We start from the raw sequence: 15,577 nt of genomic DNA, 5'->3' as shown, positions 1-15,577 counted from the left end.
GTATTCTTACTAATACTACTAATTATTCTCAGCAGAAATACTTAAAATGGCAGTACCCTCTTGTGTAAAAGCCTATACACACAATGTGCTATTCTAACTTCCTAGTAAATAAAAAGAATCTACATTTTCAAGATAAATATGTAATATGTTATTTTAGTATATTTTTTGTTTCAGCATGAATGTATATTGCACGACCATGCAAAATGAGACTTTTCTTCTTTAGAAGAAAAATGTCGATATCTTTTTTAATGGCAAACATTTTTGTCAATGAGGTGGTGCACAGCATACTGATGCTATCAGTTCATACTTTGAATATTTTTTAGACAAATTACTATTTATGATACTATTGATTTCTCCTAAAAATGAAGGTTTTCACTGGACCACAGACTAGGCAATGTTAATGCTCATCGGACTTCTTTCTTTTGTTGAACTGTTCATTGTGCTCTGTCAAGCATGTCCAGGTGTTTCACATGTATCCATAGCATCCTAAAACCTCCGCAGAGTAAATGTTATGGAATGTTATATTCTAGAGTTGTGCAGAAAAACAAAGGGGCTCTCACAGAGCTCCTCTTCCAAATGCAGGACGTAACCAGCAAATACCGAACAAGGCCATTACCATTAAAGGGCTGACTGTATGTGTGAATAGGATCAGTCCTTCAACACGACAGGTCAGCATGGAAGTGCTCTGGCAAACCGCCACTTCAACACTTGCTTTAAAAAGTGTTAACTTTACTCCATAAGTATATAAGAAAACAGGTCAACAAAGAGCAGAAGAGAAAGCAGCTTCCCTTGTTGGCGCTGAGTGTTTGTTGAAGGACTTAGCTCTTAGTGCCAGCAATACAAACACAAATACTGCACAAGACAAAGTGAAGTGAAAGTTTCCTCTAAAATAATCTCTCTTGTGTTGTCAATGGTATATCAGAATGTACAAATAGGATATAAGTATGACTGGACCCTTGAATGCATGATGTGCCATCAATACATGAAAGGACATGCCCTTAAGAACAAAAAAATGCACTTTTTTTGCTGTCAGTGTGAATAATCCGGTTTTTCATCTTGTACATTTAGCAAGGGGATGGTCAGGGTGCCAGCATTGCCTCACTGAGCTTACAATATAAGGTTTGGTGCTTAAGGAACCCATGGGTGAAGAAACTTGCCCAAGGTAATAAGAAGCTGATACATTGGTCTCCTGTTGGTGATTGGGGGATACATTCTTCAGTTTTATCTGTCTACACTACACATTATATTATACTGAAGCAATTATATTTGACTTGTTTTTGGTTCCTTCTTATGAGAAATCAGGGGCCCCAATCTTCAATAATAGACAAGCCCATCCCTTCTCTTACTTTAACCCTGGAGTTGTTTGAGCATTTAATGAAATAGGTACTTAATATATTTTAACCATAAGGCCTAAAAATTGCACTTAAGAAACCCTCAGGTCAATAAAAAAATATAAAATACAAGAAAAAAAATCCCTTTTATATAAGGGAGGGCACAAAAATGTTCTTATCTCATTGACATTGCATTCAAATCAACTGCTCTGTAATATAAGACGGGCCAATTACTATTAATGTAAAATATGATAAGAGAGTATGGGTATAGGACCTGTTACCCAGAATGTATGTACTTACTACTACATTTAAATGATATCTGCTTAAATATCATTGACATATTAAATAAGCCCATTAGATTGTTATGCCTCCAATAAGGATTAATTGTAGCTTATTTAAGATCAAGTACAATGTACTGTTTATTACATATAAAAAAGGAAATCATTTTTTGAAATTATTTTGAATTATTGGATTGAAAGGGAGTATATGGGGGATGGTCTTCCTGTTATTGGGAGCTTTTCTGGTTAATGGGTTTCGGGATAACATCCTATACCTGTAGCGAAGATAATTACAAATTACCTTAAAGTCTTAATTCTTACTTTATGAACACATTGTCTTAAATCATGATTTATTTTGAGCAAAGCATGCTTCACAAGGTTTAACTATAGTGTGGCAAACAGTGAATGTCATGCATTAGAGTTCCCTTAGAAACAACAATCCAGTCATTATGTCCTTTAAATAAGGAAAGTCTTCTTTTTTCATACTGAAACAATGTAACATGGACCATCCAGCCATATCCCAGAATAGGTTTAGGTCACCTGATCCTTTACCCTAATAATGATGGGAATCTGAGGGAAGGGAGGAGAGATGAAGAAGACAATGCACAGTGAGGAAGAGAGAATCATTACAGGACAAAGCAATTCATTATCACATAAGGACAATGCCAGGGTCCCAAATACTATGGGAAGGCTCATCTCCTAGTAAAGTGTATTCAATCACAATGAACTGAAATGGCTTGGTAAACAAACCTGGCTCTCGACCTTTTTGCACAAGTATTCACATCAACATATTTTGCATATTTTAAAAAAAAAAACCCTGTCAAAAAAGGCTCTGAGAATGGGAAATTATAGTTCCAAATTTTTACCTAGGGTTGCCTATTCCTACCATGAGTGATGTTTCAGCTGTTTTATATATATATAATGGGATTTCAAATCTACAAATATGTGGCTTCTGTTGTTTTTATGGTTTGGGCCTGGGTACACAGATATATGTAGAGCATTTGCCAACACTGAAGGAGCCTATTGGGTATACAAAAGTGATGCACTGTGTATGTGCACATGAAGGAGATATATGATAGGGCAATAAAACTTATTTAAGAGGCAAAAAAGTCATTTTGTTGCTAACTGCCAATGTAAAACAAACTTCAAGTGAAGATTTTCAGGAGTGATCGCTGGTTAAACCAAAACAGAGATTGCAACACCACATTGGCCCCTGTTTTCAACAGCATCCTGCCAGGACCTATGCATTATAGTTCATTTAAAAATCGTATTTGCGCAGCCTCTGTATGGCCCGGGGCCTAGAAAAAGATAAGCAATGGCTGCCAGATGTAAGTAAAGTAAATGAGCTGCCATGTCTCAAAATAGATGAGGCCCCTAATATTTTTTTATTCCCTGAACTGTTTGTTTTGGTGAGAAATGGAATGCTGTGGGCTAAAGCACTGAAATCTGATGCAAGGAAGACTGAATGTTCATTTTTATTCCTCTCAGCTCCAGTTACTTTATCTCTTTATCTCTGTGAACATCAGCAGGCAACAACTACAGTGCGTGTTCTACAGGCCAGAGACTCACTGGAAACATTCAGAAGAATGAAAAAAGGATAAAATGCATTGAAGGTGGCCATACAGGCACAAATATTATCGTATGAAACAAGACTCAGTATATGTATGTCTGGGATACTTTCAAAATGTCATGTAAAAATGTAATTTCCAAGCAAAATATTAACCAGCGAAGTCCCAATGGTCAAAACGGTGGCCCAAATAAGGTCAACATAACATCATAACATCAGATCTACATTTCCAACAACCCCCTAAAGATAAAGAGACATAGTTGGCTGCAGGACTCCAACTGTCATAGGTATTGGATCTATTATACAAAATACTTGGGCCCTGAAGTTTCCCGCATTAAGGGATCTTTCTATAATTTGAATCACCATATGATAACTACTAAAAAATCATCTAAACATTTAAACAAAAAACTCATGTTAGATACTATGTGCAACTTGCACCCTATTCACAACCCAAAACACAACACATGAATGATGTCCTGAGAAAGCAAAATGCAATAGAGTCATAACATATTGAGGCTGCCTACCTACAGCTCAGCCCTATGGGCAGAACTAAATAGGAAGATACTGATAGGGAGCACTTCATTACTTCAGTAACAAGCAAGTGCCTCTGGGAACTGGGCCCTGCAGAATTTTCCAATGAGTGTTCTCATGACAGTGTGTGTTTTCTAATGAATAGGACTGGTGGGCCATTTCCAATGTAAAGTAGACATATTTATCTTTAGTTAGGCACACTGTTTAGTAACTTCAAGCTGTAGTCTATCTGACCCAAAGCCTTATTTACATTCTTGGTAAAATGTCTACACATGGCATTACCCAGGGATGCTGCTTTTTAGTGCAAATATTTGGCAAGGGATGAGCGGCCCAATTCTCATCTCTATTCTTTTTATGACCCTATTTTCTAAATGTGTTGTAGGATACCTTCATCAAGTGTCAACATGTTTTTCCAGTAATGACTGCTCCTGTATTACTTTATGTATTATAATTTACAAGCAACATGTTGTGTTGTGATTTCCTGACATTCAGGCCTCCATCACCTTCAGAAGGTGCCAGATAGTAAAAAGGTGATTACCTTGTTGTTCCTCTTTGGAGTTTCAAGTGGTGATCATTTCCTGAAGGCTTATCATTTGTTTGTGACCTTGTTACAACCTTTCCCTGCCTAGTCTATGCCCCTGTGGAATTCAAGCTCCTCTTCTGGGCTCAAGCCATTCTGCCTTCCACCAGAGCAATATATCTTTAGCAACCTATACTGTGAGATTATTCATCTCAATTAGCTCTGTAGCACCTCTAATGCAGGATGGCATGGGAATGGTACAGAACTTTGGTTAATGCTGGAATGTGATGGGAGGGATACCAATTAATTTGCAGCAGCAAGCTTCCTAATGTGCTGCATTGTTATGTGCCTGAAGGACAGCAGAGCCAAAATAAGCCCCTGGGGCAGGCTGCTCCTTGCATTTCAATGATGTTACAAATCACTCCAGGTGTGGGGCTATGAGAAATGCCTGTTCAGGTTTGTTAAGTGAGATTTGTATTCCTTTTTTTCTAACAGACCTCCTAACTCTCGCACATAATGGGGAATTAAGCCATGTGGAAATGCCCTATAGACTTGCAAACTAGCCCCATATCCTCCTTAAACATTTACATGTAATGAGTGCCAAGAGAAAGTGCTTAAGTCTCTAATGTTCTACACCTGTTGACAGCAAATAAGAACTTTTTGTTCTGCTCATTTAACTACTTGCAAACTTGCTGCACCACAGCTTTGGGCCTTTGTTCTATGAATATGTAAGTTGGGAATTTGCACTTTTCACGCCATTACAGCAACTGCTTGACCTAGTAGTTGTTAGTGGATTATACAACAAAATCTTTTTTATGCCCCTGCATCGATTCAGTCATTCAGGAAAGATATCAGCTTTGGGCACATAGTGGAACATTCTTCAGGACTCCCTCTGGGCACTCTGGGACTTCCCTCTGGATGGCATCCCAAGTACAGGCCCCACAAACAAGCATTTTCAATAAACTCATTCACAATATAACACAGGATAAGAAGCCAAAAAACAGTTTGTAAGAGGGCCTCCATTGTGTATGTAAGGAACTATCTGCTAGCCTAAAACAAGAAGGAGCCACATTTTTGTGTAGTGAGCTGGTTGAATTAGTGCAGGATATTCATCTATATATGTGTCAGAATTCAATAGCTTTATTGGGCACAAAAATCTGTCCACGTGTGGGCAACTGAGACCCAGACTTGTACTTCACTAAATCAGATTAAACAATTACATAAACTTTGCTAAAGACTCTGACAAATTGCACAGAAATAGGGCAAACTTGTTCCATTTAATAACATACATTTGGTCATTTCTCTGGATATAATGGAGAAGTGTATAAATCTCCTCTTGGTTCAGTCACAATTGTAATACCAATTGTCCTGTTCTCATTCTATACCAGCATTTTACAGGTGACTTTGGACCAATGTGATACTTAACTAAATGCAACAGCAAAACCGGACAATAATTTGGAAGGAAGAACATCTGGTGGTGAGCAATCTTGTCGTAGTCTACAAAGGTTGGAAACACAGAGAACTACTGTTGTCCAGACATGGTTTATTAGTATTAGTCTCACACCATTGTAGCACCATTCCTGCTGAACACCAGATGTTCTTTATGAACAATTGTTCACCAAACTTAATTTTCTGGAATCTACAATGCAATAATGTACCAATAAAGGACATCTTACTCTCCTCTTACAAGGGTTTATGGATGAATGCAAATGGTGCTATTTAACAGTTCCTGTTAGGCAGACACATGGAGGTAATGATGGGCCTGAACAGAACAGCTTATGTTACTATAAAACCAGCACAGGCGCAGATACCAGCTCTGTACATAAACAACCGTACATCAACCTCTGGGGTTTTTCCCAAGTTTTTTTTGGCCCCAGAATATCTTTAATGCAGGTGAAAACCAATATACCACTGACAATGTAGGGAGCAAGTCTACATCTAAAACACAAAATAGATTATAATGAAAAACAATTCCCAGTTATTTCCTTGGAAACAATGTTCAAAATGTCCCATGTGCCATAATACCTCCTCCTTAAAGGGGACCATAAAATATAAATATATTAAATATTGCATTATAAAAGATGTAAATACATTCTAATTAACTTTCCTATATACTGTAGATGCATTAGAAATTTGCAATAGTTTTAATGATAGTTGTAAATGCAAATTAAAGTAGCTGTTCCTGCACTGCTAATCCCGACTCTTGAAACAACATTGCACAAGATAGTTCTCCAGCTATTATCTACTTCTACTTATTGTTTCAAAAGTCAGATGCATCAGTCCAAAGAACGATAAGAGACAGATTATAGGGTTCATTTACTAACCAAAGTAGAGTTTCAGCTGTGCAATGTTTGCCATAGTTGTCGCGAAAATCTAAGCTATTCATGAAAGGTACTTGTGTCCAAAGCTGCTCCTTGTCCTTCTGTATAGTTGTGCTCTGTGCCACAGCATCCATCCCACCTCCTGTTCTGAAATGAGTCACATCAGCTGCACTTGTGTCAGGCACATCTACCCCTTGTGGGCGCAAATATGCTGGTATTATTGCAATTATGTTGGAAATTTTTGGGAAAACCTCTGCATTGTTGGTAAAAACACTATAACATGCTCAAAATTGCACATTGCAATCTACACTTGTGTTTGTAAATGCACCCTGATGATTTCAATAGAAGATCTATTTAAAAACTTAAAAAGCAGGAATAAATCTATATTGGAAAGTTTTTTCGAATTTTATTTTTTTTCATTTGGCAAAATGTTATTTTTGGGCTTACGAAAACAAGTCCTGTAAAATACACTGTATAACAGATTGTTTCTTTGGCCACCACTGGCAGTAGATGGTGCGAGTTATAGTTCTATAATACTGCTCTACAAATCCAGTCATGCAGAGCTGCCTGTCTGTTTTCAGCCTTGGTTGCTTGCATCTCTACAAAAGCACCAGCGGACTTGAATGCCTTGTGTTACTGAGAGCACATGCAGAAATCTCTTATAACCTACTTGTTCAGAAGTGTACGGAATCACGGAGCTCCATAGAGAAAACTCCAAATGACTGGTTTATTACCCAAGCACCAGCATACAGTTAATCATTTCATTGCCTTCTGCAACATAGCTTGGAAATTAGTGTGTAAACCCTCACTGTTCCATTCAGAGCTTTGCTGGAATTGTGACCCAACACTGCTGCTGCAAATACACAAATCAAGGTAAATAATAAATAAGATGAAATTGCAAAAAAAAATCCCTTAATCCTGTCTCCATGGTTTGCTCGTGGGCCCAAACAATTGCAAATGCATAAGTAAATATATCACTTAAAGAAAAGGTATAATCTAATGGTCCAGACAAGATTTAAAAATATAAAACGAATCTGACTGTGGTATAAAACATCTCAAACTCTCCCACTTCACAGGCCAGTGGTCTAACCACAAGGCCACCAGGCCTACTCCTTTAAAAGCCGCTGCCATTTTATTTAGTAAAGTGATTGCAAGTCGGCCGTCTGTGCTTGGCACGCTACGCTTGCTGTTTATTTATGTTTGGAATTTGGGGATATTTCCTGCTGCGTCAGGGGAAAAGGTTATAGCATTAACGCTGTCCTGTTCCTTTGCACAATAATGCCCTCGTATAGTACCGCACACAGCCATACAAAAGTGAAATACAAGATTATTTTGACAAATGCGAGTTACATGAGGAGTTGTGTGTACTGTGCCGGCCCCTCGGCTTTACAGATGTGACATCTATTGCTTCCGTCTATCTCTTGTGTATACAACACTGTGTACATTATAAGCAGCGGACAAACATGTACCATTCAGGGCTGACACGACAAATAGTATTGTCTAAGGACTTGTCAATATTTGCTTTGTTTATTAACTCCTACTTCATTTAATACATAAGTTCATTTTTGTTAGCTTTTCCTCTAAAACCAGCCATTACACCTCTCGCGCTTCCAGTCTCAAAGCTGCATGGGGCATGTAAGGACTGACTAGAATTAAGCATAGGATTTCTAATAAGCAGCGATTTATATCCGACGTAAGCACGATGTATCATATCAGCACCACAACGAAATTCCTGTTACGCTTACATTAAGTGCTTGAATGCTGTTCAAAGAAATATATTTACAGGGCACAAATCTACTAGCACAAAAATGATTATTAAAGCCCATCACCCCATTAAGGTCTGTACACATGAGGGTCTGGACTGTGTTGCTTTCCATACACATTCACACCTGGGACCAATTTGAGAAATGAAGGCACATAATGATGTACACACACTGGTTTGGGTAAGTACTAAAACTAGAAAACACCACATGGTGTCATTTACTGTACCCAGAGGCTAAAGGTGGCTATACATGGGCCAATAAAAACCTGCCGTCTTGGCTTTCTGGCCTGATTATGGGGCCCTTGGGAGGCAATTCCCAGCTGCTCTCTGGCTGAAAATCAGGCATATATCTGTCTGGCAGGTTTGTCCAACTTGCCCCAGCACATGGTTGGGCAATTCAGGCCCAGATCTGCTTGCTGGGTAACAATATGATTGTGAATGGGCAGCTATGTCTATTGGGAAAAGTGTGCTTTGCAGCTTCGGCCAATGAAGCTGGCTGGAGGGGCACGGCTGGCAGCTTTTATTGGGATAATACAAATAATAAAACTAGCCAATCTGTGCCCGTATGTGCTTTTCATACCACACTGACTTTTAAAATCCTTGTATACTGAAGTATTTGCTTCCCATTGTATTTGATAAAGGGGAGGGTGGTTGTAATTTCTTAGTACAGTATTTGCCATAATAACACCCTGAGTGCAGACTGACTCTAATTGGGAACATTTTGGAGGAAGCACGCACCCAGGTCAGATTAGAGTTGGTACAATAACCATTTTGGTTAGAAGTTTTTAACCTTTAAAGAGCCATCAGAACTTGTAAATACTGGAGGGTTCTGTACATAATGGTTATAGCTGTAACTGTTTAATTAAATACATTTCTAATGGTATTATTTTGTAAGCCCGAAAGTCACTAAACAAATAATTTAACAGTTGAAACCAGGGGACTGCTGTTCTTACTGGGTGGCAGCAAGCTCTGCCTGCACGTACAGAAATGAATGGCACAAAGGGCAATGAACATGGCATCTGCTGGGGCTATATAAGTACATTTTGGTGATGTTCTTGCTGCATTTTAGTACACAGTGACTGCATCAACCTATAGCACTTTTGCACTTCACTTACAGCTGAACGACAAGTCTCAGCTTCAGTAGGTAGTTAACAATATCAGGGCAACAAAAGACTGCCAGTCGGCTTGAGTAAAATGTAAAAAAGAACTGAGAGGCTGAAGGCCCTTAAGGCCCTGGAAATACTATAAACCTTTAAAGAGTGTGGCCAAGTACTTCTTTATCTGCTTCAACCATCGAGCACAATAATGACCCTGAGAGTGAGAGCTCTCTCACTATCCCTGTTTACTAAACAGGAATATAAAAAAAAAAAATAACAGAGAAGTATCAATTTTTAAAAATTACATACACTAGGAAATTCCACAATGTTTATGAATTTATTAAAGGGGAAGTAAAACCCTTTCAGCTAATGAAAAAAATTAAATTTTAACCAACTTCCCAATATACATTTATGGCACATTTTTAGTAAAGTTAATTGCAAGTGTAACTGCAGCTGGCTTTCGCTACATTGTAGCAGCATTGTAACAGTAAGAACCACCAGGGCAGGGAACAGAAAGGGATAAATAAATACTGCTTTCAATACTTGCTACATTTATGAATAACTTAAAATGGGTAATGAATGTATACTGGAAAGTTGCTCAGAATGACTATTTCTTTCATAGGCAACAATTTTATTCTAGGGTTTTAGAACTGATTAATGCCCTCTGTTGCTGTGTAATATGTGGCTGTATTTGAATAAAGGGTAATAACAATAAATTGTTATATTCCAAAATGCTAAAGTAATAGAGTATATATATTGCTTTGTTTTATATTATAACACAGAGTATACAGCGTATCTGTTATGTCTGTTCTTACCACAGGGCTGAATGATTCCCCCCAGGCCTTTAATGCTTTACAGGATGACTGTTGCATGGAGTATGTCAACCCCCCATAGAAGCCAACAGGTAAACTTATACCATAACTATTCTGAGAGCAGGACCTGGGGAATCTGAGGCAAAAGCACTGCCATATTTCTGATTATACAGACACTGATTATATACACACACTGGGTTACCTAAATCTGACTAAGTAGCAACATATTTAATTGCCAGTAACACAAGAAAATAAATAGAGATCAGTCAAGCTTATTGATCTTGTGAGCTACTGGGCCCCATTCAGGCCCTTTCAGTGCCCCCTCTTCCCAAACGTCTTGTCTTGATGAGCCGCAGCCAGAAATGCATGACACACATTGGCTTAATGCTTAAAATAAACTGACAAATTGTTACAGGATAATGGCAAATTAGTAATTTGTGCATACTCAAAATGTGCCATCGACATTACACAAATCGGCCCCATCTCCGACATTCCTATCTATGGAAATCCCATGAAAACACAAGCTTAAATGTTTTTCATGTGATTCTTGCCAGAATATGCCCAACCCAGCAGCTGCTGGTGGGCCTGTGAGTGTCAAGGACCTGGTGGAATGACGCACAATTTCTATATGTGAGAAAAACAATAATGCTGCCACTGCCCATGTCTGCCATTGTTTGGATGGGGTGCCACGCTCCATACTTTTGCATAAATCTGTTTATTACTTGTGATTGGTTGTGAGACGGTGCAATAACTGTATGCAACTGGGACCAAGCTCTGATGTCATACTTTTTTCCATGTAATAATTTAGGTTTGGCTCTCAGATTTTTGCAAGATATGCAGGTTCCACACACACATTACTGACTAATGGCTGGACCACTAGCCTGGTGTGTGTATATAGCACTATTTATTGCTGCTGTTGCGCCCATTTCATAGTCTGTGCTCAGCGTACAACAGGCACGATATGTGCAACACGTGAAGCACACAGTTGTCTGTAAACAACAAGAGAAGGTGGGTGGGTGGGATTTCCAAGTTGTGGCTTTCTGTTGAAGAACTATATCTCCCAGAGTTCTGATTGATACTGAAAGTTAACCTGCAACCACCTGGGGACTTTGGGCTGAATATCCCCATTGCATGAGTGACTTATATTATGCTGTAACCAGGCACTACACAACTTGGCAACTACTGGCAAACTAATCTCTATACACAGGCACAGTGCAGTTCCACTGCCTCATCTCACTATGGATATATTTGACATTATTATTGTTATACTACAGCTAAGAACAATGGTGTAACTAGAAGTAAGTAGCCCCACTGCAAATGTATTTTATGCCCCCCTGGGAATGAATATATTTATATTACTTATCAGTGCGGGCCTCACTGGGCCCCCTATAAGCCTGAGCCCCCCAACAGTTGCAGGGTCTTCTTCCTCTGTAGTTACACCCCTGCTTGCAAATAAAATCTATTTCCATGAATGACTGTGACCCCAAATCCTCATACTGTACCTCCCAGAAGGAAGAGATGATCCACAGTCGCCCAAGACACTTTTGAGTCCAAGTCGCTCGTTTCCCTGCAGCGGGACAATAATCTAATCCACTTTAGCAGAGCGATTCACGCCAGTGACATATCCAGGGAAGCAAAGGGGGAACACACAGGAATAAAAGTTCCAAACATTTAATTCATTTTGCGCACAGGATCCCGCACACTTGCGCTCCTTCCCTCTGGAGACGAGAAAGTTTGGTGCAAAGTTGCGCTGTTGTCGCCCCTGTGGCCGCAGCGCCAGATATCACATTCTCGCAGGACCACCCTGAAGCTGGAGGAAAGGGATCTGGTTTTTTTCGCCCAAATCTGCCTCCTCTTTGGATGTTGCTGAAGAAGCTGCAACTTTCCTCGCACTGCTAAAAGTTGTCTGCTTGTTGGGTCGGGGCTGCGGCAGCCCGGACTTACCCCGATTCTCTGTTATGTTTTTGCTGAGATTTTGGGGGAATCCGTGGAGGAGTGAGCAGTCAGAGCAGGCACTGTGTGTGGTTTGGGATGGAGAGACCCAGAGGATTCTCAGTTCTCAGCATGCTGTCTGGGGTTACTTGGGCAGAGAGGAAGATGCGGAGCGGAGTTGCTTGTGGGATGTGGATTGGAGCGAAGAAAGTGAGGGGGAGGTTATAGAATGAGGCACATTCCAGTGGGAGAATCACACAGGGAACGCACAAACCGACTTGGAACACACACAGGCCTGTCAGTGCGGGGCTATAGCATCCATTCCTCTGTCCCAGGGCGCAGGTAAAGTTATACAATGGAGTTACACCAGCTAGCTGCATATTAGACTCATTTTATTGGCCCTATAATTATCATTTGATTTACTACACACAGAAAAGGGAGGCAAGTGCTAATGTATTTTTAGCTGTTTTAGAGTGCCTGCATGTGTCATTATATTCCAGTTACAGGTATGGGATTTGTTATCTGGAAACCCGATATCCAGAAATCTCCGAATTACAGAAAGTCTGTCTCCCATAGACTCCATTTTAATCAAATAATTCAAATTTTTTAAATTAATTTCCTTTTTCTCTGTAAAAATAAAACAGTGCTTTGTATTTGATCCCAACTAATATATAATTAATCCTTATTGGATGCAAAATAATCCTATTGGTTTTTATTAATGTTTTATTGATTTTTTAGTAGACTTAAGGTATGAAGATCCAAATTATGGAAAGACCCCTTATCTGGAATACCCTTGGTCCTGAGCATTCTGGATAACGGTCCTATACCTGTACTTCTAATTCCTTGGCTGATACAAATAGACATATTTTATTTCTGAAAGTCATAGAAAAACAAGTCAGAATGACAGCAGAATTATGGACATATGGACACAATCCCAAGGTCATCAGCACAGGCACTTACATACAGGAAAAGTCGCTCTGACTGCTTTATTTCTCTAATGGATAAGTTACTGTTGTACTGAGCCCAATACAGGAATTATATACACAGGGCCACATGCAGAAAAGCATCCGCCTTGATACCAACTGAATCAGAACCCTGACCCAGCTCATTCCTGCAAATAAAACTTTCATTTTTAGATGACATTATTTATTTCAATGTATAATGTTTATTTCAATTTAATTCTATTACAAGCCAAATGTGATCTCTGAGGGGCAGATTTAGCAAAATACGAGATTAGAGCTCACCACAGAAAAATTAACTTACTTGCTATTCATTCCTACTGGATTTTTAGAATTGTATTTATTAAATGGTGAACTCTAACTTTCACCCATTGATAAATATGCTTCTTAAAGTGGAAATGTATCAATGTATTATGACATTCATTTTTACCCATTAATTAATTAATATGAATTATTTTCATTATATAGTGCAGTTATGGGATCTATTATCCAGAAACATGATATCCAGAATGACAGGCCATCTCCCATAGACTCCATTATTAGCGATGAGCACTTTTTTTCGCCAGACATGGATTTGCGGCGAGAGTCAGCATTTCGCCATTGGCAAATTGTTTTACAAAACTTTCGCAAAATTTAGCCGTGAAAAATTCAAGGTCATGTCAAAAAAAAAAAGTGGTCATGTCAAAAAAGGTGCTGTCATGTCAAAAAAGTTGTGTAATTTTTTCTTAGGGTGACAGGTCCCCTTTAAGTCTGCCCTCGACTGCATGGTTTGTCACGTTCACTTGAGCGATGCAGCATGCCATGGCATTTGATTAGTGTGGGAGCAGATTGCACTCACATATCTATATATTGGGAGCCAAGGGCCTGTGCCTAGGGTGGCAGCTTTAGTGGGGCGGCCCTTGGGTGCTGCCGCCAGATGATAACTATACAAATCTGGCAGCGGGGTGGGGGGGATGAGGTGCTGAGGGTGCTCAAGGGTGAGGGAGTGATGTCACATCATGTGCAGCCATACATGTGATGTCATTTCCCCAACATATGGGCACAAATACAGCCCTGCAAGTAGTGTTCCCTTTAGGGCAAAGATACATGGGGTGATTAGTCGTCGTGGCAACTAATTGGGCCAGTGCAGCACAATTAGTTGCAGACTTGCAGACTTGCGTGTTAACCTACGGTGGTAAAACGCTGAGATTAGTCACAGCATATCTTTAAAAATGTCGCTCTGTGTGTCTTCGCCCTTAAGGCTTTTGATGCTTCAAATATGCACTAATTTTACTTACATTTTTCTGCAAACACCAATTACAGTATTTGTTTGTTCCCACCGCCACTCATTGGCCACATAAAATGAAAGATCTCTAGAAAACCTTAATGTGGTAGCTATGGTGTCTGTATACTAAAATTCATTAAATTGTCTATAACTTATTGCCCAACAGCACTGAAAATTGTTATGGCATCATGTAAACAGCACCTACAACATACAGATTCAGGGATGTATTTGGGTCTGCTGCTGCCCGAGTCACCTGACCTCTGACTGCACCCCCCCTCGCCTGTCTGCATGTGCGCAGTACACTCTGCATGGGCCAATCAAGACAGAGGATGTAATATATACTAACAAAAGTATATATATTCAAGTGCCCACTGGTGGACTAGAGGTAATGGCACACAACACGTCAGGGTGATTTTCTTAAAAAAATACCATTCTTTCCCCCAGCTGGACTGCACAATTTTTCTATGTGACTGGTGGCGTTTAAAACAATTTATGGGCAATCAATGTATCAATGTATTATGACATTCATTTTTACCCATTAATTAATTAATATGAATTATTTTCATTATATAGTGCAGTTATGGGATCCATAACTTGATATCCAGAAACTTGATATCCAGAATGACAGGCCATCTCCCATAGACTCCATTATTAGCGATGAGCACTTTTTTTCGCCAGACATGGATTTGCGGCGAGAGTCAGCATTTCGCCATTGGCAAATTGTTTTACAAAACTTTCGCAAAATTTAGCCGTGAAAAATTCAAGGTCATGTCAAAAAAGGTGCTGTCATGTCAAAAAAGTTGTGTGCTACTCGCATTTCACAAATTGTTCTGCTTTTCACTAATTTTTCCACAGTTTCACAAATTCTGCGCCAAAGCAAAATGGGACAGATTCACTATCCATTAGAATAAAATAATTCAAATTTTTAAAAATGATTTCCTTTTTCTCTGTAATAATAAAAAAACAGTACCTGTACTTGATCCCAACTAAGATATAATTAATCCTTATTGGAGCCAAAACAATCCTATTGGGTTTAATTACTGTTTAAAGGACAAGTCAACAAAGAATATAATTTGTTGCCTTATTAAAGAAAACAAAACTCTAAGCAGCTTTGCAATATACATTCAATTCAAATTTGGAATGGTTTTTTTACTTATTTGTATACAGGTAAAGGACCCGTTATCCAGAATGCTCTGGACCAAG

At 39.1% G+C, this 15,577-nt stretch overlaps 1 protein-coding gene across 1 annotated transcript in view; it reads right to left on the bottom strand.

Annotated features, from left to right (window-relative positions):
- Window positions 1-12,381, bottom strand: part of gli1 (GLI family zinc finger 1) — a 73,313-nt gene extending 60,932 nt beyond the window's left edge. Inside the window, exon 1 of the mRNA XM_002939425.5 lies at window positions 11,722-12,381. The gene's annotated coding sequence lies outside the window, so the exon portion shown is untranslated. The remainder of the gene's footprint in view (window positions 1-11,721) is intronic.
- Window positions 12,382-15,577: the final 3,196 nt, after the last annotated feature.

This window comes from Xenopus tropicalis, chromosome 2 (assembly GCF_000004195.4).
Source record: "Xenopus tropicalis strain Nigerian chromosome 2, UCB_Xtro_10.0, whole genome shotgun sequence".
Lineage (NCBI taxonomy): Eukaryota > Metazoa > Chordata > Amphibia > Anura > Pipidae > Xenopus > Xenopus tropicalis.
This window is presented reverse-complemented; position numbering and strand designations above follow the sequence as displayed.